General features: G+C 35.9%; 2 long non-coding RNA genes across 2 annotated transcripts; one reads left to right on the forward strand and one right to left on the reverse strand.

Annotated features, from left to right (window-relative positions):
* Positions 1-17,999: 17,999 nt before the first annotated feature.
* Positions 18,000-19,939, forward strand: LOC125654840 (uncharacterized). Its single transcript, XR_007362486.2, has 3 exons — positions 18,000-18,272; positions 18,594-18,829; positions 19,757-19,939. It is a non-coding gene; the product is annotated as an uncharacterized LOC125654840 (long non-coding RNA).
* On the reverse strand, positions 19,759-20,503 carry LOC130048431 (uncharacterized). The gene is made up of 2 exons (XR_008797220.1): positions 19,986-20,503; positions 19,759-19,826 (listed from the first exon to the last, which is right to left on the reverse strand). It is a non-coding gene; the product is annotated as an uncharacterized LOC130048431 (long non-coding RNA).
* Positions 20,504-25,618: the final 5,115 nt, after the last annotated feature.

A 25,618-nucleotide genomic window follows, 5' to 3' on the forward strand; every position in this document is an offset into this window, starting at 1 on the left:
ATTCACACGACAATGTGAAATCGTCCAAGGTGTGCCGAGTGAAAAAGCAAACTCGATGATTTCCGTTTAAATTACGGCATCTCACGAATGGAATTCCGGTTCTAAGGCTAACACATTTTGCAAATCAAACAACATTAAAATATACATACCTATTGCAACAGTGTCCGTTAAATCCACAGAGCTCCCACTCGAAAAATACTCTGCACGCAGACGGGTATAATTTATATCAAGACTAACTGCAATCTCCCAAAATAAACATTATACTTCGTGCCGATTGGTCCGTTATTTTTGGGATTTTCGAGCCCAGTCTAAAATTAGATGGCTTAGAGAGAGCGAAAGAAAGGAAGAATGAATTAAAAAAAATGTTATGCATCTAGGCAACACATCAACACAATTTTATTCATGTGATAGTACTTTTTTTTTTTAAATCGTTTATTGTTATTGTTTATCGTTTATTGGTAAAGACTGCAATTTCTGAAAACACGTATCTTCGCTAGCCAAGGGTTTTCGGTCCACTCCGCTCCCCATAAATGTTTATAGGGAGCGGAGTGGACCGAAAACCCTTGGCTAGCAAAGAAGGAAAAACTTTAAACATATCAATGCGTTCGGAATATTGTTAAACTTTAAAGCCTACTCAAAAATAACCACTCTACATGTAGGCCTAACGGGGAAGCGCTTTAATGTAGATCTACTCTCCCCTCCTTTTAAAAAAAAAATTTTTTTTAACGTTTACAAGCACCCAAACTCATTTTTGTCGGTGTAATAGTTTCAGATTAAGATTATGTAAACAATTTTCATTATTTTTGGGTTCTTTTCAGTACCATTTAGTTGGGATATCATATCTTATCAATTATAACTCGGTGATCTAATTTTTCACCTCTCTGATTTCAATGCAGCCTGAGTACTATGCCTAATATTAAAATGCCCCATTACTGTCGCCAGTGAAAAATGCATGTATTGATATTTTCCCGGCCTCACAAATAATGAGGAGTAATAGTTTTGTTTGGAATTTTATGCATGATTTTCCCAGTAATTAATATTTCTTAAAATTGTAACGGGAAACCTACAGGTACGTTTCCATGTAAATCCAGATTCTGTCATTTATAGAGAGTAAAAACATATTTTGAAGGTTTACAAAGGTTTATTAAAAGAAATGTTCAAAATAATAATATTGAAGTCTAGGGGTGGTGGATACCTACTGGTAGCTTATCTGTACCAGGCTAGCTCTGATCTGTCCGTTGAAAACGTCGCGGTGGTCAGGCCGTTCACATACATGTACGTCAAACGTCGTCCAGAACGGCCTGATACACGTGCAAAGTCGGCAACGAACCCGACGTTAAAAGAAATATAATAATAATATAGTAATAGCATAATGTTACACAACACTATGAATATTACAATCCATATCAGTACGTGACTAGATATATTAAATAACAATGACACTATAAATCATCCACCATTACACTCTCCCCTTCTTAAGACCTAATGTATGCGATACATACATTAGTAAATACACGTGTATATAGAAATTTTATAATAGCTATAAGCATTCACTACAATACATTACAATATGAAGAAACAATTCATTAAATTATGCAATATAACAGCATAATATTTGGCAACAAATAATATTTGAAATTCATTCAACAGTCCATATTATTATAAATATAAATATAAATTATGTATCAATATGATACAACGGATTGTAAGTTATTTCATTACAATTAAAGACTCATTTTAACAAAACAAATCTACAAGTTAAAAAAAAAATCTACAGTTAACAAAACACCCCAAGTAACACGTTTTCATAACATTGTATTCCTGTTGTAAGGATGTTATCAGAAAACATTACTAACAAAACATTTTTAAAATGTTATGATAGCATTTTTTTTTCCAGTTATAAAAATGTTATAAGCAAACGTTTTTGACCAAACATTTGTCAGTGTTTTAGAATCATTTTGTCATCGTTATAAAAACATTGTAAAAACATTGTTGAAACTGTTAGGATCATTTTTCTTTTAAACATTTGAAAATACGTTTTCAAAACGTTTCAATAATGATTTAAGAAACATACTTAATATACTATGTTTTTTCTTAAAGTGACCCAAATCAAAGTAGTGTTTTAAAGATACTCTTTTGAAAGTGATTTTTTTAAAATTACATAATATTAAAATGTTGCCAGCCAACACAAATACAACATTGCTTTACAATGTTGATAAAACATTTTTAAAACGTTACAGAAATACATATAACTTTCAAAACTACTAGTACTTCAATTTGGTTTGATTTATTTAACTGATATCAAACTTTTAAAACAATTGTTAACGTACAAGATTCAACTGCAGTGTATTGAATTATGATAATCATTTTGTAAGTTAAGGAAAATGATTTCATGCTTCTAAATTACTGGTAATCATCTTACGCCAGTTTTAAAACATCTTTTATTTTAACACACACAAAAAAAGAAAAAAAGTGTATTTTTAATTTAACTCAAAAATATTTTGAACAAATGAATTCATTTCATTTGCTTGTGGGTATGCTCTGCTCTGGGAATTCTAAGGTTCCCCTTTCAATGTGTTTACCGAGAATTAATGGAATGACACAGCGGGGTGCTATGGCCAAGACTCATACAGCCGATCATAGTTATGCAATTTTCTCGCGATTTGATATGCTGTGTAGGTCAAAGTTTTGGAAAACCCAAGCCATTCTTGTCACACAAAGTCTGAAAGCTGGTGAACAGTCGTGTAATGTGAGTATAGTTTTGTAGTTAATATTAATATTTATATCTTATAAATGCCAGCATCGATATGTAAATGATTTATTCTGTATATTTAGCAATTGTAAGGTATAATTTGATTTGTAAACAAAAGAAATTCAAATTCTAAGAACATTAATTTTGAAATACTAACATCAAATGTACACCATTACTAATACACAAATTATGCAGCACTAGTATGATATGCATGGCTATATTGATTGTTTGAGATAACTCTGAATTTTTTAGTAGAATGCAGTGATTTGAGTGCTGCTTTGTTCTTATTGTTTACACATATCCACCTACACATTTGTAAAGACGCAGCGTCCCTCTTATTCTTATATTTGCACATTTTTCACAGCTAGCTCAAATACTGTCCCCACAGACTGAGTAACATTAAAAGGCATTCATACTAATTAAGGATGATTTGAAACAAAATCAGTATTTTTTTTTATATGAAATTCTCCCACTTTTTCTTTTGTTAAATTCCCGGGGTTGGGGACAACGTACTGAGTACCTGCTAGATCTTTCATGTATTTATTGAATTGAATATCCTCTTCCTGTAAAATTTTACTGAGATGTGTTAATTATGATCAACAATTGCATGAGCCAGTTTAGTGGCGCTGGACAGAAAGGAAAAATTGCCTTTATTGGAACCCCCTTTATATATAAAAAAAAACTTTGTAAGTTTAAACAATACAAGTTTGATATATTAAATAAATAAATAATAATAAACTAAAACATATAGGTTTATCATTTTGTCGATCCTCGTGATTTCATTTCATCACATGTCATTTTAACTAATGCTGTAATTCAACTGTTTTGAACACATGTACTGATATATACTTTTTACAATGAATTCCATTCCACATTTTTATAGATGCTGCACGCAAAGTACCAAAGAAAACTGTCTCGTTTGAGACAATTAAAGGAGAAGTTTTAGACGTTCTCGGGTTTGCTCCATACCTTCCTGGAGGAACTAATTATGCTAAGGTATATATATGAAGTTTGTCATCAGAAAAATACAGTAAAACATTGTTAAATCTTATGCTGGTCTGTTTTTACAACTCTGTAGCATATCACGTGTTTCTTGTCTTCATCAGCTGTGTGAATACACATAGTACATGCAATTGTCCGCATAAATGAGTAATAATTTTGTAAATTTTTGTTTCATGTTCAATTGTTTGGTTGTTTTTTTTTCAGAAAAAAGGGGGAAAGAAGTCAAATCAAAAAGAAGATGAATTTCCATCAGATTCGAAATAATATGGACTGATTTTTCAAAAATACAAATTTTATTTGTAAAGAAGACTGTTGTTTATTTTATTTTATTACAGTTCAGGTTTTTAAACATATTCACAGTTTATATAAAACATTGGTGAAAGGGTTTGAAAACATTTATCAGAATTGTTTGAAAAATATCGTATATAATTTTGAATGCTCTCAAAATGTTTCTATAAATGTTTTCAAAACGTTTCTTCAAAATGTTCTGAAATGGTTTCTTAGAAATGTTCTCAAAACGTTTCTTTTAAATGTTTTCAAAACATTGTAGTACAATGTTTTCAAAAAATGTTATGATAACGTTTAACAAGAGGCCCATGGGCCACATCGCTCACCTGAGTCACCTTGGTCCATATCAGAAGATTTTCCATATCTATTTGCATGTAAAACCGTAGTCCCTATTATGGCCCCAAACCTACCCCTGGAGGCCATGGTTTTTGCAAACTTGAATCTACACTATGTCAGAAAGCTTTCATGTAAATGTGAACTTCTTTGGCCCAATGGTTCTTGAGAAGAAGATTTTTAAAGATTTTCCCTATATATTTGTATGTAAAACTTTGATCCCCTATTGTGGACCCATCCTACCCCAGGAGGGCATGATTTTAACAAACCTGAATCTGCACTATATCAGAAAGCTTTCATATACATGTAAATCTCAGCTTTTCTGGCTTAGTGGTTCTGGGAAGAAGATTTTTAAAGATTTTTCCTATATATTTGTATGTAAAACTTTGGCCCCCTATTGTGGCCCCATCCGACCCCCGGGGGCCTTGATCTTAACAATTTATAATCTGCACTATATCAGGAAGCTTTCATATAAACCTCAGCTTTTCTGGCTCAGTGGTTCTTGAGAAGAAGATTTTTAAAGATTTTTCCTATAAATTTGTATGTAAAACTTTGATGCCCCCCTTGAGGCCCCATCCAATCCCCGGGGTCCATGATTTTAACAAACTTGAATCTGCACTATATATAAAAAAAAAAAAAAAAAAACGAAAAAAAAAAAACAAAACAAAACAAAAAAACAAACAGCAAAAAAAACAAAAACAAAAAACTTTGACCCCCTATTGTGGCCCCATCCGACCCCCGTGGGCCATCATTTTAACAATTTAGAATCTGTACTATATCAGGAAGCTTTCATATAAATCTCAGCTTTTCTGGATCAGTGGTTCTTGGGAAGATGATTTTTAAAGATTTTTCCTATATATTTGTATGTAAAACTTTGACCCCTATTGTGGCCCCATCCGACCCCCGTGGGCCATCATTTTAACAATTTAGAATCTGTACTATATCAGGAAGCTTTCATATAAATCTCAGCTTTTCTGGATCAGTGGTTCTTGGGAAGATGATTTTTAAAGATTTTTCCTATATATTTGTATGTAAAACTTTGACCCCCTATTGTGGCCCCATCCGACCCCCGTGGGCCATCATTTTAACAATTTAGAATCTGTACTATATCAGGAAGCTTTCATATAAATCTCAGCTTTTCTGGCTTAGTGGTTCTTGGGAAAAAGATTTTAAAAGATTTTTCCCTATATATTTGTATGTAAAACTTTGACCCCCTATTGTGGCCCCATCCGACCCCCGGGGGCCATGATTTTAACAATTTAGAATTTGCACTATATCAGGAAGCTTTCATATAAATCTCAGCTTTTCTGGCTCTGTGGTTCTTGAGAAGAAGATTTTTAAAGATTTTTCCTATATATGTGTATGTAAAACTTTGATCCCCTATTGTGGTCCCATCCTACCCCCGGGGGCCATGATTTTAACAATTTAGAATCTGCATTATATAAGGAAGCTTTCATATAAATCTCAGCTTTTCTGGCTCTGTGGTTCTTGAGAAGAAGATTTTTAAAGATTTTCCCTATATATTTGTATGTAAAACTTTGATCCCCTATTGTGGCCCCATCCGACCTCCGGGGGCCATGATTTTAACAATTTAGAATCTGTACTACCTAATAAAGCTTATCTATAAATTTCATCTTTTCTGGCCCAGTGGTTCTTGAGAAGAAGAATTTTTAATGACCCTACCCTATTTTTACCTTTTCTTGATTATCCCCCCTTGAAAGGTGGCCTGGCCCTTTATTTTAACAATTTAGAATTCCCTTTACCTAAGGATGTTTTGTGCCAACTTTGGTTGAAATTGGCCCAGTGGTTGTTGAGAAGAAGTTGAAAATGTGAAAAGTTTACAGACGGACAGACGGACGGACAGACGGACGGACGCCGGAATACGGGTGATCAGAAAAGCTCACTTGAGCTTTCAGCTCAGGTGAGCTAAAAAAACCCACACAAATCACGGTATTATAACGTTTTAGAAAATGTTTTCATTTAAGAAATGAAACTTATAATTCTTTTTTTGATGCATGTATCAAACGAAACCTTGGACGGAAAACTTCATCAATGCGCGTAGCTTTATTTCTTATCATTTAATTATGTTTTTAAGATAGTTTCTCCCATCAAAAAGCTTGAATTAACGTTTTTGAAATGACGCGTAGGAATACATATATGTAAGAATGAAACAACAACAAAATGGCATGGCTGTGCGTTTAGGTCAGGAACCGTTACTGTGCAGATTTAAATGGATTATACGCCAAATTAAAGGTGCAATGGCTAAAAGCTGAATTAAATATAAAGGAAGATAACAAGTGGTGACTGGATTTATGCTGCATTGTGTTGGAGGAGACGTTGAACACTGGTTGTGTCGTTGGAACGGTGGAATGTAACTCGGCTCCATTTCAATATCGAGTAAAAAGTTCAACACCTCTTCATCTAAAACGCACTCGTTGACTGAGCCCCGTATAACGCAGTTCAATTTCATTAATATTTACCAGATCAGAAGTCGCCACTTGCTTCGTTATGTTATCGATCTCGTAAAGCAGACGATTCATACCGGGAACTCGTGTAATCTGTCTACTTCTACCAGTAAGTGGTCTACGTCATCAAGTTGACTATTCTGTCACGTCATCGCTTATGTATGTTCTTTCTTTAAACTAATTTGTATTTCATTCATATCTTTAGTTGTGCTTATTTTTGATAGCAATGAAAAACAAAAATCAAACGAATGCATGTCGTTCTATAAATGCTTGTGTGGAAATCCCGTTCTGTAAATAGCGCTAAAATTAGAACGGGGAAGACGCATTCCAGAGAAAAGTAGTCCCGCGTGCTTAGTGCAGATGAACTCCGAACGAAATTTTGACAGAGAAATCAAACGAATTTTTCAACCAATCAGCATCGTTGATAAGTCATCACTTTATAGGTTATTAAATGATAACATTTTCATAATGTTTTTACAACGTTTTAATAACGTTGTTGTGCTAACTGGGACAGTCTCCAAATCACAAGATGCACCAAAAGAAGAATGATGGAAAGAACGCCTCACAGTTCAGGAAACAGAAGATTCACAGCCTTGAGATCTGCCAGTTCTCTACACAGGCGCAGGTTCTCGGCCTCCAATTTTCGTGTCTTCTCCCTTTCCACCAGTATTTCAGATGAGGTGGCCTTCAAACATGCAAGCCTTTCCTCTGCAGCTTTCTTCTTCAAATTCAGTGAGTGGAAAAGAGTCTCTATCCAATGAACGTAGGCCAGGATTTCTTCCTGCGTCTCGGGGACATCAGGTAGAGAAAATGGAGGGAAATCCTGACACCTGGTCTGCGTAGAGACATGAAGAGGTCGCGAAGTTGAATAGACTGGACGCTCTCTAGTGAGGTATTCCTGGACTGTGATGGTCTTCTTGGCAGGTGGCTCCAAAACTTCAGAATTTGGAATGGGAACCTCATCAGGCACTACAGGGGAGGAGGATGAGGCCACAGGCACAGATGTAGAAGTCAACGGCACTAGAGGAGCGGCATCCTTAGCCACAGGTGGGCTGGTCCTACCGTAGAATGAAAAACTCCCAGGATCAATGAAAGATGCATTGGGTCATGAAGTTTTATGACTCTTGGAAAGAATACTTTCCACTAATCCTTTGTTGGTACCATGGACTCTGAGCAGATGGACCTTCATATCATATCGTCTATGGCAGGCGACTTTGCAGTTAACTACTGGACAGGCATATGAAATGACTTCTGGGAGGTGTTTCTCCATCCAGTGTCGTTGATATCTGGCCTTTGTGCTGAAAATAAGTGCTGGAGGACATCAATCAATTAGACAAGACATGCCAAAAGAGAAGAAGAACTCTGTGTTCTTTGCAGAATCCCCAGATGAAGAGGTAGGACCACATGCAGCAGGTGGTCTGAAGACAGGAGTGTCTTCTAAAAATTCCGTTTCTAGGTCGTTGACCAACAAATCCAAAGTAAAGTAATTGAATTCCACCCTGAAATCAAAATAAAATAAAAACTGACTGGTAACTATTTGATATAATAGTAAAAATTATAGTAACACACAGTATATTTATGTGTACATACAGACCCTCTCCCTCCCTAAAAAAATGTCAGATATCTGAGACATTTTATGAATATCTACTTGGGGGTTTTATAAGTCGACCAGATCTTGTATAAAGTTTATTTTTAGGGACATAATCAGATTCTGGTTCGCTTTCAGCCAGAGAATCACTTGTCCCTGACATATTAGTACTAGGAACATCATTTTGTTTCTTTGTTTCCTCAGTTATAAACTTTTTCAAATGATCTACATGTACTATCTTTTTCTTTAAGGTTTTGCAATCTTTTATTTCATATGTAATTTCAGAAATCTGTCTAATGATTTCATACGGACCAGTCCAGCCTAACCGTAATTTTTGTTTTCCAGAGGGAGAATACCATCGGAGGACTAAAGAACCAACATTGATTTCCCTACTTTTAGAATTTCTATCATGATAATGCTTTTGTTTTTCAAAGCTACATTGAAGTTTTTCATGGGCAAACTGAAATGCTGACTGCATAACCTTTTCTACCCACTCTACATAAAGCACCGGACAAGAGGGTTTATCGTGATTAATTAGTGATTCTACCTTCACGTCAATAGAAAGTAAAGTTTCTCTTCCCGACATTATTCGGTTGGGAGTATATCTAGTACTTTCTTGAACAGATGCTCTATATAGGCAGATGTCAAATAGAGATGTTCATCCCAGTCATTGTGGTTTTCATTTACAAACATTGCAAGCATTTGTTGTAGGGTTCTATTGAACCTCTCAATCATTCCGTCGGATTGAGGTCTATAAGGAGTGGTTCTTGATTTTTCAATTTCTAATAGATTACACAGTTCAGTGAATAATTGAGACACAAATTCGCGTCCTTGATCTGAATGAATACGCATTGGTGTTCCACATACAACCTCAGTAACGAGTTTATCAGCGACATTTTGTGCAGTGTGTGTAGGCAATGCATAAGTCTCTGTCCATTTACTAAAGTAGTCACCAACGACCATTATATACTGATTTCCATTTTCTGTAGTAGGTAGAGGACCCACGATGTCAATGACAATAGCATCTAAAGGCGCTGACACATCTACACGTTGAAATTTTCCCATCCCCGGATCTGGTTTCCGTTTCTGGCAAAACATACAATTTTGACACCATCTACGAATATCCGTGGACATACCAGGCCAGTAAAATCGCGATCGAATTTTCTTTAGAGTTTTTTCACGGCCTAGATGACCAGCAAGTCTACTGTTGTGCAACTGAACCATGATCTCTTTTCCAATTGATTTCGGAACAACTAATTGCAGAGAAATGGACGTGTCCTCATTCTCCCATTTTCGGTAAAATATTTTATTTTTAACCTAAAGTACCGACCATTGCTTCAATAGAACATCGAGTTCTTTGTCTGAAGTTGCTAATGTAGGACGTTCCTTTGACGTAAGCAAGAAATCTCGTATTGTTTTTATTGTGCCATCCTCTGACTGTAAACGTTCAATATCTACATCAGTACCTAACCAATTTGAACATAAGAATGTTTGATAATTTTCATTTTTCTGGTTTTCTTTATTTGTAACTGCTGATACTGTTTGGTTGTTTTCGGTGCAGGCACTATTTTGACTATCTGACTCTTCTGAGCTATTGTCTTTGCTGTTGGGCAAGGTACCGTAACACTGTTTACAATCAATTATCTTACATCGGCGCGAGGGGCGTCTTGATAACCCATCTGCATTTCCATGCAGTGAGCCTTTCCGATATTTTATCTCGAAATCGTACGTCTCTAGGAAAGAAGGCCATCGGGCTAACATCCCTTCCGGTTCTTTAAAATTCTTCAGCCAAAGCAGAGACGAATGGTCGGTGCGAAGGAGAAAATGTCTCCCATAAAGATAGTGTTTGAAGTGCTTAATGAAAATACAACAGCCAGAAGTTCGCGATACGTGGTGCAGTATTTGCTTTGAGATTTTGACAATGTTTTACTTCCGTACGCTATAACTTTTTCTTGACCATTTTGTACCTGAGATAAGACTGCACCAACACCATAGGCGCTAGCATCGGTATCAAGAATAAACGTTTCCTTGATGTCAGGATATTATAGTATCGGAGTATCTGTCAATAACCTTTTAAGAGTAGTGAAAGCACTTTCACTTTCCTCGGTCCATTCGAATGGTTTGTTTTTCTGTGTAAGTCTTGTTAAAGGGTAAGCGATGGATGAGAAATTTTGTATGAATTTACGATAATACGACGCGAGTCCCAAAAAACTTCTAACATCCGAAATATTTTCGGGTACCGGCCATTCCTTTATCGCAATAATTTTCTTTGGATCACACTGAATGCCATTAGCTGAGACTATGTGACCGAGAAATGACACTTCGTCTTTGAAAAGAATACATTTTTTAGGTTTCAGTTTTAACTTTGCACTTCTAAATCGTTCAAAAACTGATCTTAAGTTCCCTAAAGTTTCTTGGAAAGTCTTTCCAAAAACAATAACATCGTCTAGATAGACGAGACATGCATTTCTCCCATTGGAGTCCGCAAAGTACAATTTCCATTAAACGTTCGAAGGTTGCCGGACTATTTGACAGTCCGAAAGGCATTAACGTAAATTCATATAATCCCTTATGACTAGCAAAGGCTGTCTTTTGTCTATCATCGGAATGCATAACCATTTGCCAGTATCCGTTGGCTAAATCGAGTGTGCAAAAATATTTTGCACCGGCCAATGAATCAAAGGAATCATCCACTCTAGGCAGCGGATATGCGTCTTTCACAGTGACGGCATTTAAGCGCCGATAATCAACGCAAAAACGCGTTGAGCCGTCCTTTTTCTTTACTAGAACAATGGGCGAAGCCCATGGAGAATTACTAGGTTATATTACTCCTTTCTGTAACATACTTTCTATCTCGCGCTCAGCAACATCTCGCTGAGATATTGGAAGTCGTCTTGGGGGTAGCTTAATCGGTTTTGCGCCCCCAGTGTCAATTTTGTGAGCAGTGAGGTCAGTTGGGACTAAGTTTCCGTCAGATCCGACAAAAATATCAGAATATTGTAAAACAAAATGTTTCAACTCGTTTTTCTCAACAGATGAACGGTTTTTTTTTGTTGACACATTCTCTAGTAGCGATTGCAAATGATCTGGTAAACTTGATTGTAAAGACATATCACCATTTGCTACTCCTGAACTTTTGCAATCATCATTGTCTATATGATACAATCTACAACTTGTACACTAGCTATACATTTATTTTTCTTCAAATGTATATCGTTGTCAGTAGGATTAAGGTCAGAAAACACCACAGACGACTCTGTGATATTGACAATTAATTTGGGTATAAGGACATCATGTCCTTTCTGGCCCTTATCTGGCTCCAAGATGCCCGTCACATCATCCGAAATATTACCTTTGATATTGTCAGTAATAAACATCTCAGACCTAGGTGGTCTTCGAATATTTTCAGAAATTTTTACTCTTGCACACGTATAATTTAAACTTTTTTCCCCCTGTATAACTGAATTTGAAATTTCGAGGACATCAATATTCCTCTACAAGTATCCACTACGATTTCATTGTCGGACAGAAAATCTAACCCCAATATACCATAAAGACCGCCCAATTCCGCAATTATAATTGGGTGATTAAAATTTATTCCATCTATCCGGAGCGGAAAATTCGATTTCCCATAAACACACAGGGGTTCACCGTCAGCTGTTGTTAACCTGTCTGTGACTTTTGTTAAGATCGGTCTGAAACTCAACGTCTCATATATCTCCTTCGATAACTGAGACACCGATGAGCCGGTATCAATGAGCATATTTGTGCTCACACTACCACCAATCTCAACAATAGAAAACCAACAACTCTTAGAGATTGCCGACAACCTTCCAAATGAGGGCCTTGTCAAATTCTCAGTAGTTAAATCGTTGTGGGCTGGGCTTTTGGCCCCGAGCTCAGCCCCATTTAGTTTAAATCACCAGATTTTGAGACAGAATCCGAAAATGTAACCTTTCTAGGACTTGATGCAAGTATTGGTGTTTGTGACTTTGGGCAAAATTTACTAATGTGCCCCGTTTGGTTGCAGTTGTAGCATTTGACAATTTTCTTTCGAGTTTCATCTTGTGTGCGGCGAGAAATTATTCTGCCATTTTGGTTGTCTCTTTCTGTTAATTTTTTAATAGATTTTTGCATCAGAGCGAGCGATTTTTCTAATTCTGAAAGTCTTTTATTTTCAAGATTATTAGACTCGTCTGTTGCTTTCAGTGCTCGGACAGACTGAATTTCCGTATCTTTTGGTTTATGAGGAGTATTATTTTGAACTCCTTCAAATGCCTCGAATTCCAGGGCAAGAGATATAGCCCTGTCTAAGGTAGTAGGGTGTGCAAATTGCACATGTCTTCTTAATTCTTGTCTACCTAGTCCGTTAATGTACTGTTCAACAACAATACTTTCACGAAGTGAAACAGGTACTGTCGGAAATGCGCGAGTAGCTAGTCTTTTTAAGGAATAACCATAGTCAGCTGCTGTCTCTCCTGACAGTCGTTTCCGGTTCCGGAACTCGCAGCGGAAAGCGGTCTCGCGCTCTGACGGATTGAATCTTTGCGTTAGAACTGATTTTAGAGATTCATCATTTGTTAATTGATCACGAGTCAGATCACCGAGAATTCGCTGAGCAGTACCTCGTAAACTCATAGCGAGTTGTGCCGCTTTTTCACTTTCTGACCATTTGTTCCAGAGTGACACCTGTTCAAAATGGCAGATATAATCTGTCTATTCCACGTTTTCTCCGGTAAAAAGATCAGGTTCTTTTTCTTTTCTGTGTCTATGTCTTTGATCTAAAAAGTAGCTATTGGCATTCAATTGACCTGGGTCTTCGAATTTTTGCGTACGTGTTGCAAACATTTGTCGTTTGCCAAAATTGTCATTTATCAAACGACATTCAGAATTCTGAAAAGTTTTCATATCGTTGGGCATGTTTTCCATTTGTTCTAATGAATGTTCAACAGGAGGTCGTTGATCATTCTGATCAAAATAATTCCGATAAGGTGTTCGAACCTCTGAGTCTGATATTTATTTTCAGCGAAATAATCATTTTCTACTCTCGACCCTGAACTGTAGTGAATATTGAGGGAGGGGTAATTTAATGAACTTTGCTCCCCATCTGACCATTTCGGATATTTAGGAGTGACTTTACCGGGACCGCATTTTGAGAAAAAGTATTTTTCTCTTTCATTGTCAATTTTCTTTTCCGGTTCCAAATATTGCATTTTGTTTGTAACATTCTGATGTGGGGTTTTGTTTGTTTGAAAATTTGACGTTTCATTTCTATTTTGAATATTTGTCATAGGCGTACTGTGTGCAAAATAATTTCCCCTGTTTCGACCAGAATAATATGGGTCGTTTTCTGTACCCCATTACCCGTTTTGTGTCACGTGATCGCCCTGATTGAAAACAGACTGTGAAGCTGAACTACCTTGTGACAGTTTTGCATATGGAGTGCAAAGGTTATGACTCAAATATGAGTCAAAATCGTCCTGAACATTTCGTTCAAACCCTACATTATAGCTGTTTTCCAGACTTGTTTGAAAAAACCTATTGTTTTCTTGTCGGCGTGGTACACTAGGCCTAATGTTACATGAAGCATCATCCTCATTATTTTCCACGAAAGATGTTGCAGGTATGTCATTGTCAACAAAGGATCTTTGAATTAAAGTAGGTCTATCTGATCTTATGCCTACATTGTAGAAATTATGCTGCTCTTGAGTTGCCTGATTTTTGCTGGAAATATTTTTAATTCCGTGAGATCCGCTCCTTTCCTCGCTAGCCCCTGCTTCCGGTACGCGAAAGCTAAACCATTGCCTAACTTTGTTGGACAGATTACTGAAAAGTGCTGACGCCATTTAAATCGTAAAAATAGAAAGAAAGATTCTCTAAGTACCTCGCAAAATTCTGAACATAAATTGTTGATACGTTTATTTGTTGGCCGAAAATTTTTCTCAACTGTAAATCCCGGACGAGCCCCCCAAAATGTAACGGGAAACCTGTACGTTTCCATGTAAATCCAGATTCAGTGATTTACAGAGAGTAAAAACATATTTTGAAGGTTTACAAAGGTTTATTAAAAGAAATGTTAAAATTAATAATATTAAAGTCTAGGGGGTGGTGGATCTGTACCATGCTAGCTCTGATCTGTCCGTTGATAGCGTCGCGGTGGTCAGGCCGTTCACATACGTCAAACGTCGTCCAGAACGGCATGACACACGTGTGTTGAGTCCCTCAATGTCCGCCTGCACAATGTGTCCGCCTTCGTTATATGTCCGCCCAATTTTGGACCAAATTGTCCTTATATGTCCGCCTGCACAAAATATCCGCCCAATTTTTCCCAAAGTTTCACTATATGTCCGCCTACACAAAATAATGTCTTCCCTACTACTTTTTTTTTTAAAGGAACTATCACAATATGCCCATCCATATTTTTATTTATTATTTCATTGTCGTTGGGTTATATTTCTAAAACGAGTCTGCACTATACATGTATATGCATGTGAGCATGAATTAAGTTCGCTTTCAAAAATCTTCGCAATTTGTCCATTCTCGTAAAACCTTTACCAATATGAATATTTAATGCTTTTCTATATAGGCACTATTATGAAAAAAATGACCCGCAAAATAATCATAAAATAGCTCTTTTATATCTAAAATGTCAAATTTATCAATTAATTCATTACTTCGAATTATATCAATGAATAACAGACCATCATACAGTTGGAAGGTTACAGGGGAACATTGAAGGCGTGGGAATATCTATAGATTAAAGAAAATTGTTTTTGATGACTTCGATAATAATCCAATTATCAGGTAAGGAGAATGTAGGAAAAAAAGTCACAGGAAAAAAAGTCACGGATAAAAAGTCACAGGAAAATAAGTCACAGGAAAAAAAGTCACAGGAAAAAAGTCACAATATACATTTTGTATAAAAATCACATAGATGTAGGAAAAAAATTCATAATATATATTATATTATATGTATAGGAAAAAATTCATAGTATATATTTTGATAGAAAAGGGTCACATATACAAAGGGGGAGAAAGTCACAGTATATATATTTTGAAAGAAAACTACATGTATATATAGAAAAAAGTCAAATATTATATAAGGAGAAAAGTTTTACTTAAATATGATTCAAAGTTAGAAGATCCCATGTTTTTTTAATCATTTGCAACAGAGTTTATATATTTCAATGTTAAAACAAACAAATAACCTCAATAAAAAGTAATTAACTTTTAAGTATTTACAACAGTTGTTGACAGGGACTGTTGAGATTAATTAGTGGCTTCATAAGGCACCTTTCCCCTTTTCTAGACAGTGTATTTCCTGTATAAGTAGACAAAATGGCATCAATTTAAAAAAAAAACAAAACACTCTTTATAAATATTGTGACTTTTTTTCCTACCCAAATTGTGACTTTTTTCCTATGTACGGTCAAAGTCACTCTTTATAAATATTTTGACTTTTTTTCCTTGGTGTAGGCAAAAACAATCAAAAATTTTGAACAAAACAAATTGTGACTTTTTTTCCTAGGTGTGGTCATAGGCGCTCTTTATACATATTGTGACTTTTTTTCCTGTGACTTTTTTTCCGTTTACCGGTAAGGAGTGGGGTGTCACGGACAGGTGTCCGATAGGGTGTGTATACTACACAGTGCAGGAACACCGGAAACGTGCCTAAAGAGGGAATACTTTGAGGATGTCGCGCCGTTCTCTTGTCCCCATTCCGAATTCCGTTAATTGCGTAATGTGTGGATATTCGACACGTGATATCATGTATTCGCCAATGAAATAACGCTACAGGTGTGGGTTTTGTTCCTAAATCGATCAATTTGCTGACCCCTGTCGGTTCAAGATGAAGAGGTGGTGAGTACCATAAGTATGGGTTAATAACATTTAGTACTCTAAAAGTATTGATTGATTAATAAGAATTCCCAATGACACTATTTAAACACTTAAGCTACAAATCTTATGTTCTACCTCTAAACGGTAATAATTATTCACAAGTATGAAAAAAAACCCATACCCATTATGATTATGTTTTATCATTAGAGGGGCATAGTCAAGATTTGAGCTGAAATTTTTCAAATTTCATTTTACATTTTTAATGTTTACAATGCTTAACTATGGTACATATATTCCTAATTTCGAGTTGCAAAGAGATCACAATTCTAATTTCTTTGTGATGTAAGCAAGGCTCGTATAATTTTTTGTTTACACAACTAAAATATACTAGTAAAAGTTTCGTTCAAAGCAGATTTATTTATTTTTTTCAATTTACAAGTTTATTCTAAGCACAATTAAATAGTTTTTAGTGTTTGTAACATCTGATTTCGTTTTAAACATGTATCTGCAGTTATTAACCGATCAATAAAAAAATTGTGAGTGTTTTATCTCTCAATATAATTGTCATTCAAATTTTGTTGACCATTAGAAATATCTTAGTTATTAAGCATTGTAAACATTTAAAATGGGAAAATAATTTTAAAAATGATTTTTTAAAATTTTAACCATGCCCCTAAAACGTAACGATTACATAATATTGTCGAGATACTTTAATTAAATATGACCTACTAGATGCAATGGTCTTCAACTATCTCATTATGCAAGGTGAAGATAACGAACAGTGATCAATCTCATAACTCCTACAAGCAATACAAAATAGATAGTTGGGCAAACACGGACCCCTGGACACACCAGAGGTGGGATCAGGTGCCTAGGAGGAGTAAGCATCCCCTGTTGACCGGTCACACCCGCCGTGAGCCCTATATCCTGATCAGGTAAATGGAGTTATCCGCAGTCAAATCAGTGTGCCAAGAACGGCTTAACAATCGGTATGAAACACGTCAGACAGCATTTGACCCAATGCGAGATTGTATTGACGAACTAGATCGTTATAACGACCATAGAATTTGCGAAATGCTGACTTCAGTCGAGACTGTTGAAATCCCTGTACCATCAACTTGTTTGTCAGTAGCTTACCTCGATTTAAAAACTGACTATACCCAGAACAAGCTCTTGCATATCGAATCAGTTGAGATATATAAACACCATATGCAGGTGATAATGGAATATTGCTACATAAATGTGGGAAGTTGACGATGGAGAAGTTGAAATCATCCCGTTTGTCATACAGTTGAGTTGTTAGTTTGCCGTTAATGTCTACTTTCAATAAAATATCTAAGTATGAAGCAGAAGTGGACGACTCTGTGGTGTCCTTTATTTCGAGCTCACAGGGATATATCAAATCGACATATGAATGAAAGCTATCATTGTTAATAGACAAAACGTCATCGATATATCTAAAAGTCGAATTGAAGGTCACAGCGAGAGATTTTTTCTTCTCACGTAGAAGTTTTTGAATAAATTCTGCTTCATATGAATATAAAAACAGGTCAGAAAACAAATACTAGTGTGACATAACAACGCCTCACCCTTCCAAGTTTTTCATGATTTACATCAGGAAACACAACACAATCGTGTTACTAGCTAAAACAGTTGCATATAGAAGTCTCACTCTCAGTCAAAGATATATGACTTAGTTGTTTTTTTATTTTTAAATATTTAAGTTAGAAAACAGCATGGTTGCTTCACTACTTCATACAATCACGGATATCTAAAAGATGACGTAGCGTTAATATACAAAATAATAGAGTCCTTCACGGTAACTGCGGAGCTGCTGTCAACGCATGCGCATAAATACTTCCGCAGGGCAAATTTCATTTTACGGAAAACGCTGCTTTCGTTTTGATCAACTCATAGATCTTGCAATAGTATGTTGTTGCAGTGTGTACAGGTGTTCTAATCGAGACGATGCGAGAGGAAAAGAAAAGGGAAGAAGTTTTTTAAGGTGAATTGAAAGATATTTGATTCATTTTCATTCGAAATTCATATCAGAAACGTAACCACATGAATGAGGGCTGCATGGTTAAATGATCGCTAAATCAATTTCACTTTGTAAAATCAATCTCAGACGAAATTTTTATAGTTGCCACATAAGTACAGATCTTTACATATGATAAATTCTACGCAGGGGAGGTTGCTTCATATTTTTTATCATATAAACAGTGGCTAAGATACACTGTGAAAGTCTGTTTACATGAGTTGAGCGAATGTCTGTATGTATAAATGTATAGCAGATTTTAACTTTGCATACATATTTAATTTTAAGATTTCCTAAAGATACACTTAACCGTTGAAATTGGTTGAGGCACTGAATCTGGATGGATTTGTACCCATGCTGAATGAACATTCCTATATGTCTATGTGTGTTCTGGGCACTTTGTGGTTTGGCACAGTGATATCAGATCCCTAGAATGAGAATTATTTTCCCACCATGTTCTCATAAGGATATGTCTGTTGATGCAGAAATGCAGAACCAAGCAACCAGAAGGAATATTCAAAAAGGTAAAAAGTATTAGCATTAAAGAAGCTAGTCAATTTATAAAAATATTTCATTTGATGGATAATACATGTACATATGCATGTATTTCAAGAATGTCTTGATTCAAATTAGCATCTGCTTCTAATTTAATGATTCTGTACTTTTGTTTATCGTAAGACAGTAATTCAAGTAAGTGATTAATTTAGAATTTAAGCCGAAGAAATTCAAATTATTGACTTATTACTTGATTTTTCATTATGCAACACACATATTTTATCTACATATGTATATATATATATATATATATATATATATATATATATATATATATATATATATGTTTATTCACCAATCAAGGGCCCTTGAGAGACATGTACAATTTAAGTAGCAATTAGTTATAACAATATAAATAAATAACAATTATTCAGAAGTACTAATTCTGTCAGATTTCACATTTCAAAAAAAAAATAAAAAAAGATTTCACATTTCTGCACTGCACATATCATAATTATATATATGAAATACTGACCGAAACAAGATGTGCATTAACAAAATGAAATATACAATAATAAATAACCGAATTCAATTGCTTCACACATCTAAGGGCAGTGCCAGTTTCAGAGACAGTGGATAATGATAATGTTATGTGAATACATATGAAATGGTAATCAATATCAGTATAAGAGTTTAAAATATGAACTGTTAGGCTCGAGACTTTAGGAAACAGATAAAGTAATTACAATGCATGTTTAGGAGTGTCAGTTGGAACCTATTCAAAGGAACATGTCTGTGTTTTATTTTTTACCAAATTAAGAGTTATTTTAGATTATAAAGAAATATTTGTTTAGAAATCAAGCAGTCTTGTTCATCAAATTCTGTCTTTTTCATTCTTGTAAACAGACTTTTCTTCAGATAAGACCAGAGCTTTCATCTTCTTTTTTTTCCTACAGGATTCTCAGTCACACCAACTTTCACCTCACTTTCCATGATGTCAGGAGCTTTGTCAGTGATATTCCACATCTGAAAAATAAACATCCGTGAATTATCAATTTTGTGTGCATATGTTTTGCACTTTAAATGATTAAAAGTGTTTGTCATTAAATATGTTTTTAATAAATAAATTTAATAATTATTGTATTGACTTTTTTATGTCTGATTGAAATTCAAAATAATGGTTACCAGTTTTGGGAAACAACTCTTTTAGCAGCTTTCAATGCTGCATGGAGCTAGCCAGATCAAGATTTTTTATTAGGATCTGAGGATGACATATTGTTGATTATTTTCCTCTCCCTGAACTCCACCTCCCATTCATTACTCAGCTTGGTGCATGGCTGCAGGAATGTGCTAGACTATATTGAATCCAAGGAGTTTTAAAAGTTAAATGTACCTGTAAATACCAGTAGAGTTTTAGAACAAAATATATTATAAATAGGTTTGTTGATCCAGATCAAAACTTATCTCTTACCCAAAAGGACATTCACAGTATGCATAGCATACTTTTTTCCTCTCTAGCAAACACATGCACACTATACCTGGTTTTCTTCATGGAAGCCAAACAGAATATTCTGTCAGATGTAATCCAAGGATTTATATCTTAAAAAAAAATAATAAAAAAATCATGATTAATAGTCTAATTATAGATGTACATGTGTGTTCTGCTCAAATACAGATATATATGCGAGTGGTTTGTTTATCTTGTTTTTAATTCATTTTCTTTATTCACTTTACTGTGTTTGGCAATTTCTAGGCTATAATTAATATATACTGGGTATGTCTCTGTATATGTGTATATTAATTTATATATAAGTACACATGTGCAATGTAGATTTTTAGTACATGTAGTTCATTTATTAGACATGATTTTGTATAAGTAATCACTAGGCCTATAACATTAAACTAAGGGTGAAATGTTTTCATTGACAAACAGCATTCAAGATAATATGATAAATAATTCTATATTTAAAACATTTATATTGAAGGTTTAATTTTTTCTCTAATTCACTGCGTGAGTCAATGTATATCTTGTTTGCGCTAAAAAAAAAATGGTAGACCTATATGTAAAATTATTATTAAAATATTGATTACTGAATTGATACCTGTACTGTCATTATTTGTGACAAATCACCAGCTTCAAAGTGTTGTACCACCTTTTCTAGTCTTCTGTGGTTTTCTATCCGTTCCCCTTCTTCCGTTAGTCTCAAAATCATGTGTCTATAAATTTCTTTAAGCGACAATATGAGCGTGGCATCAGACAATAGTGTTAAATATGAAGTACAGTGTGTGTGTGTGTGTGTGGGGGGGGGGGGGGGGGGGGGTGTCATTGCCTGAAATATCTGGGATGACTCCTCCACATGCATACATTTTTAACTTTATCTGTATTTCAGCCATAAGAACATTGACGGTTTTCATCTTTTTGTGTTAGAAATCTCCCGGTTTGCCATTTTTGTTGTCAATGTAAACACGGAAGTTCCAGTGTATACCTATGGGGTAGCAAGTTCAATGCACATTTTTTAAGTATATTTCTAAAAATATATTACTTAATTGTTATCAGAACGCAGCATCGGAACCCCAAAATACATATCAAAGGTAAAACACATACACTTTCACATAAAAACCATTTATTCTCCTCTCTTGAAATATGTACTTCGTACGTTAAAAGGCGTTAGATATAGCTTTGCCCTGCGGAAGTAGTTATGCGCATGTGCGAAAGTTATCGTGAAACAGTCTATAACGCTTCACTAATCAAGCATCTCATTACATGTATTCATGTAAGAAAGCACAACAACGTTACGTCATACACTCGCGGGGAATACGCAAGTTCCGAGTTACACAAAAATTAGTTCCCTTTGTCGAACTCTTTCGCATTTTATGATGTATGGTGGGTACACAATGTATACATTATATCGTAGACTGGCATTGTACATAACGATTACGTACGATTAATGTAATAAAAGCGTAACTTTTGTTTATATCAATCACTGGTATGTATATTCTGGCCATATCAAGCATAATCTGTTTGAATAAGATAATCAAATTGGCTATTAAATCATTATTCGTTTCCTCTTCTACATGAGTGACGCTTTTATCAAAGAAAGATGGCAATTAACAGTATTTGTTTGAGCCATTTTGTTATCCAATACTCTTAAACTCACTAAAGTTGCCTTTCCCCTGAGATAGGATGGTCTCAGAAACTCTGGATATTATCTTTTAAGAAATAATACAACGATAGTAATTAGCAAATGTACCCACTGTCATCATATTTTACGTCATAATTTACGGAAGAGTTCGACAAAGGGAAATAACTCTTGGGGAACTCGGAACTTCCGTATTGAGTTAACAAACCGTTATTCCAACGCCACACACTTAAGTTTAATCTTATCATTTACGTTAGCTAACACAACATGGACGCACTAGGTCATACACATGCGCAAAAAATTATAATTACAATTAATCATTGCATTATTCTACGGCATAACACCCCACACTTCAAGGTTTTTTTAAAAAAATTTACACAAGAAAACACAACAAAGTTACATTACTAGCTCATACACTCGTGTAGCAAAATATCACACATTCAGTCAAGTAAGCATCGCGTTATTCCATGACATAACAGCACCCCACACTTCGTTTCTTATTAATTACGTTAGGGAACACAACATGGGCGCATCACTATCCTATACACTTGTGCAGAAAAATATACATTCAATCGAGAAAACATTGCGTTATTCTATGACATAACAACCCCTCACACTTTTAGAAGTTTTTAAACATAACACAGTTGCATCACACTCATTCAAATAAACATTGCGTTATTATGTGACAAAACAACGCCTCATATTTCATGTTTCTTATTATTTGCGTTAGACAACACAACACGACATAACAACGCCCCACACTTCAAGTTTCTCATTATTTAGGCCTATGCGAGAGAACACAACATTATTGTGTCCCATATTCGCGAAGTTTAAATTAACGTAGTGTTATCATATGCCATATGTTCTTATTATTTACGTTAGGAAACACAAATTATAGCCAACCGAACCCAATCTAATAACATGTCGCTGGTCTAATAATAACATTAGATTCTAACCAACACACAGTCAGATCTACGCAGCAAAATACACCCAACACGTCCTCGTACTAGCAATAACGTAATTTAATAACCAGCTTTAAGTCACGCAGACGCAATAACACATCGTTGGTCTTACAATAACATTAAATCATTTAAGCAACTACGTCCTCACAAAATGTTGTCGGCCGTACAATAACATGGAATGATAACCAACACGAACTTGTGCAAACGCAGTCACAAACAACACGTCGCTGGTTTAACAATGATTAAATTGTAACAAACACAAACTTACGCTGACGCACCTATACTCAGGTCGCCATTGGTCTAACAAGCACATGAAATAAACAAAACGAAGTCAAGCTCAAGCAATTGAACTCAATAGTGTCTTCCCGTAACTGTAAACAACACGCTAACGGCCCTACACACAACACTCAATGGTTTAACGTAATTGTAAACTTTACGCTAACGGCCCTACATACAACACTCAATGGTTTAACGCTACTCTGTAAACAACACGTAACGGTACTACACACAACACTCTATGGTTTAATGTAATTGTAAACATCACGCTATCGGTACTACACAAAACGCCCCGTGATTTAACGCTACTCAGTAAACAACACGCTAACGGTACTACACACAACACTCCACGGTTTGACGCTACTCAGTCAACTACACACTAACAATACTACACACAACACTCAATGGTTTAAAGTAACTGTAAAAAAAAAAAAAAAAAAAAAAAAAAAAAAAACCACAAAAAACCCCCTAAAAAACCACGTTAACGGTACCACACACAAAACTCAAGTAAACAAGACGCTAACGGTATTACACACAGCACTCTATGGTTTAACATAACTGTAAACAACACGTCATCGGTACTACACACAGCACTCAATGGTTTAACGCAATTGTATATATAAAAAAAAAAACAACCCACTACCGGTACTACACACAACACTCAAGTAATACCTGTGTCACATTACACTGCGATTAGGTATCCGACTAGGTAGCGGGTTCTGAGCGGCCTGAGAATGCCAAAATCTGAAAAGTGTCCGACCGGGGACCATGCGGTGAGAACACGCCATTCAGGGCCCGTATACCCCACCGGCAGCTTTTAGCGCGGAGTTAAATCCTGGCGATGTCAACCCCATCGTAAGATAACGCTCACGTGCTTCAGCGAGTTGTAGACGTAGGAACGGCAGTCTCAGATGCCTCGGAGGATTGGCCATGTCAATGTTGATGGCAACAGCGTCGATGATGATGTTGGAGATGATGACGATGACGATAGGTATATATACACCAGTTTGCAATTGCCTTAATTGCACTTAACACGCATGAAAAGGCAAAGGTCACCGAACGATACCCGGATGTTCTCAGAACGGACATCGTCCGGGCTTCATCCGATACCCCTCAGGTGTCCGAGCGGTGACCGCACGGGGGTACCTAGTCCGTACGATGTCCGTATGGGTACCGGACGTACCCCTCCCGGTTACCTACCGATAACCTTACGGATATCGGGCGGCCACCAACACCATCATTCCATACGCTCCCCGCCCGGTAAACACACGGCTGCCTTCCTTGTCCCGCCCGAGGTGCGGGCGGTATATGAGGAGAGCTAATCACCCGGCAGACTTGGAAATGTGTCCCTACGGTGTTAGATCTTGACAGGTCCCCCACCGATACCTATACCTCGCCCGGTACCCGCTAGTAATGTGACACAGGCATAAACAAGACGCTAACGGTACTGCACACAACACTCCATGGTTTCGCTCAACTATAAACAACACGTATATTCACGCTAACGCAACTACACACAACATGCGGTCGTTTAACGTAACTCTAAACAACACGAAGGTAATCGCACTAAAATTGTCACGCATAGTCACGCTAACACAAAAACACATTCCGTTAAACGTAATTAAAATCCAGTCCTGCCAAAGATATCATGTCGTTGATCTAATAATAGCATACAACAAAAACACTGTCACGCTAACGGAACTACATACAACGCGATATGTGGCTATTAATTAAAATAAAGTACGTCGGACACAACAGAGCGATTAAACGCAATAATTATTTACTCTCAACGCAAAAGATTGCGTTTAAACGCAATAATCATTATAGGTTATAGACTTTGTATGGGAAAATATGACGACCGAGTTTTTTGGCGGGTAGACGGACCGAGCTTGCGAGGTCCGTTCGTGACAAAAAACGAGGTCCTTTCTATGTAATGGCCTCAGCAGGCTTCCCTACTATACAAACGTCGAATTATGTCTTTTGTATAGATAGAATTTAAAATATTATGTCTTTTTCACGGACGTTATATAGTAAATGATTAAATTCTAATATAGGTGGATATTTTGTAATAGTTCGTTCAAAAATCAGGCGGACATATTGTGACACTTTGAAAAAAATTGGGCGGACGGACGTATGGTGCAGGCGGACATATAGAGACTTTTTGAAAACAAAATTGGGCGGGCATATTGTGCAGGCGGACATATAAGGACAGCTTGGTCCAAAATTGGGCGGACATATAGCGAAGGCGGACATATTGTGCAGGCGGACATATAGGGACTCAACACATGCGCAAAGTCGGCAACGAACCCGACGTTAAAAGAAATATAATATTATTATAGAAATAGCATAATGTTACACAACATTATAAATATTACAATCCATATCAGTACGTGACTAGATATTAAATAACAATGACTTAATAACAAATACAGACACTATA

The sequence above is a fragment of the Ostrea edulis genome, chromosome 7 (genome assembly GCF_947568905.1).
Source record: "Ostrea edulis chromosome 7, xbOstEdul1.1, whole genome shotgun sequence".
In the NCBI taxonomy this organism is placed as follows: Eukaryota; Metazoa; Mollusca; class Bivalvia; order Ostreida; family Ostreidae; genus Ostrea; species Ostrea edulis.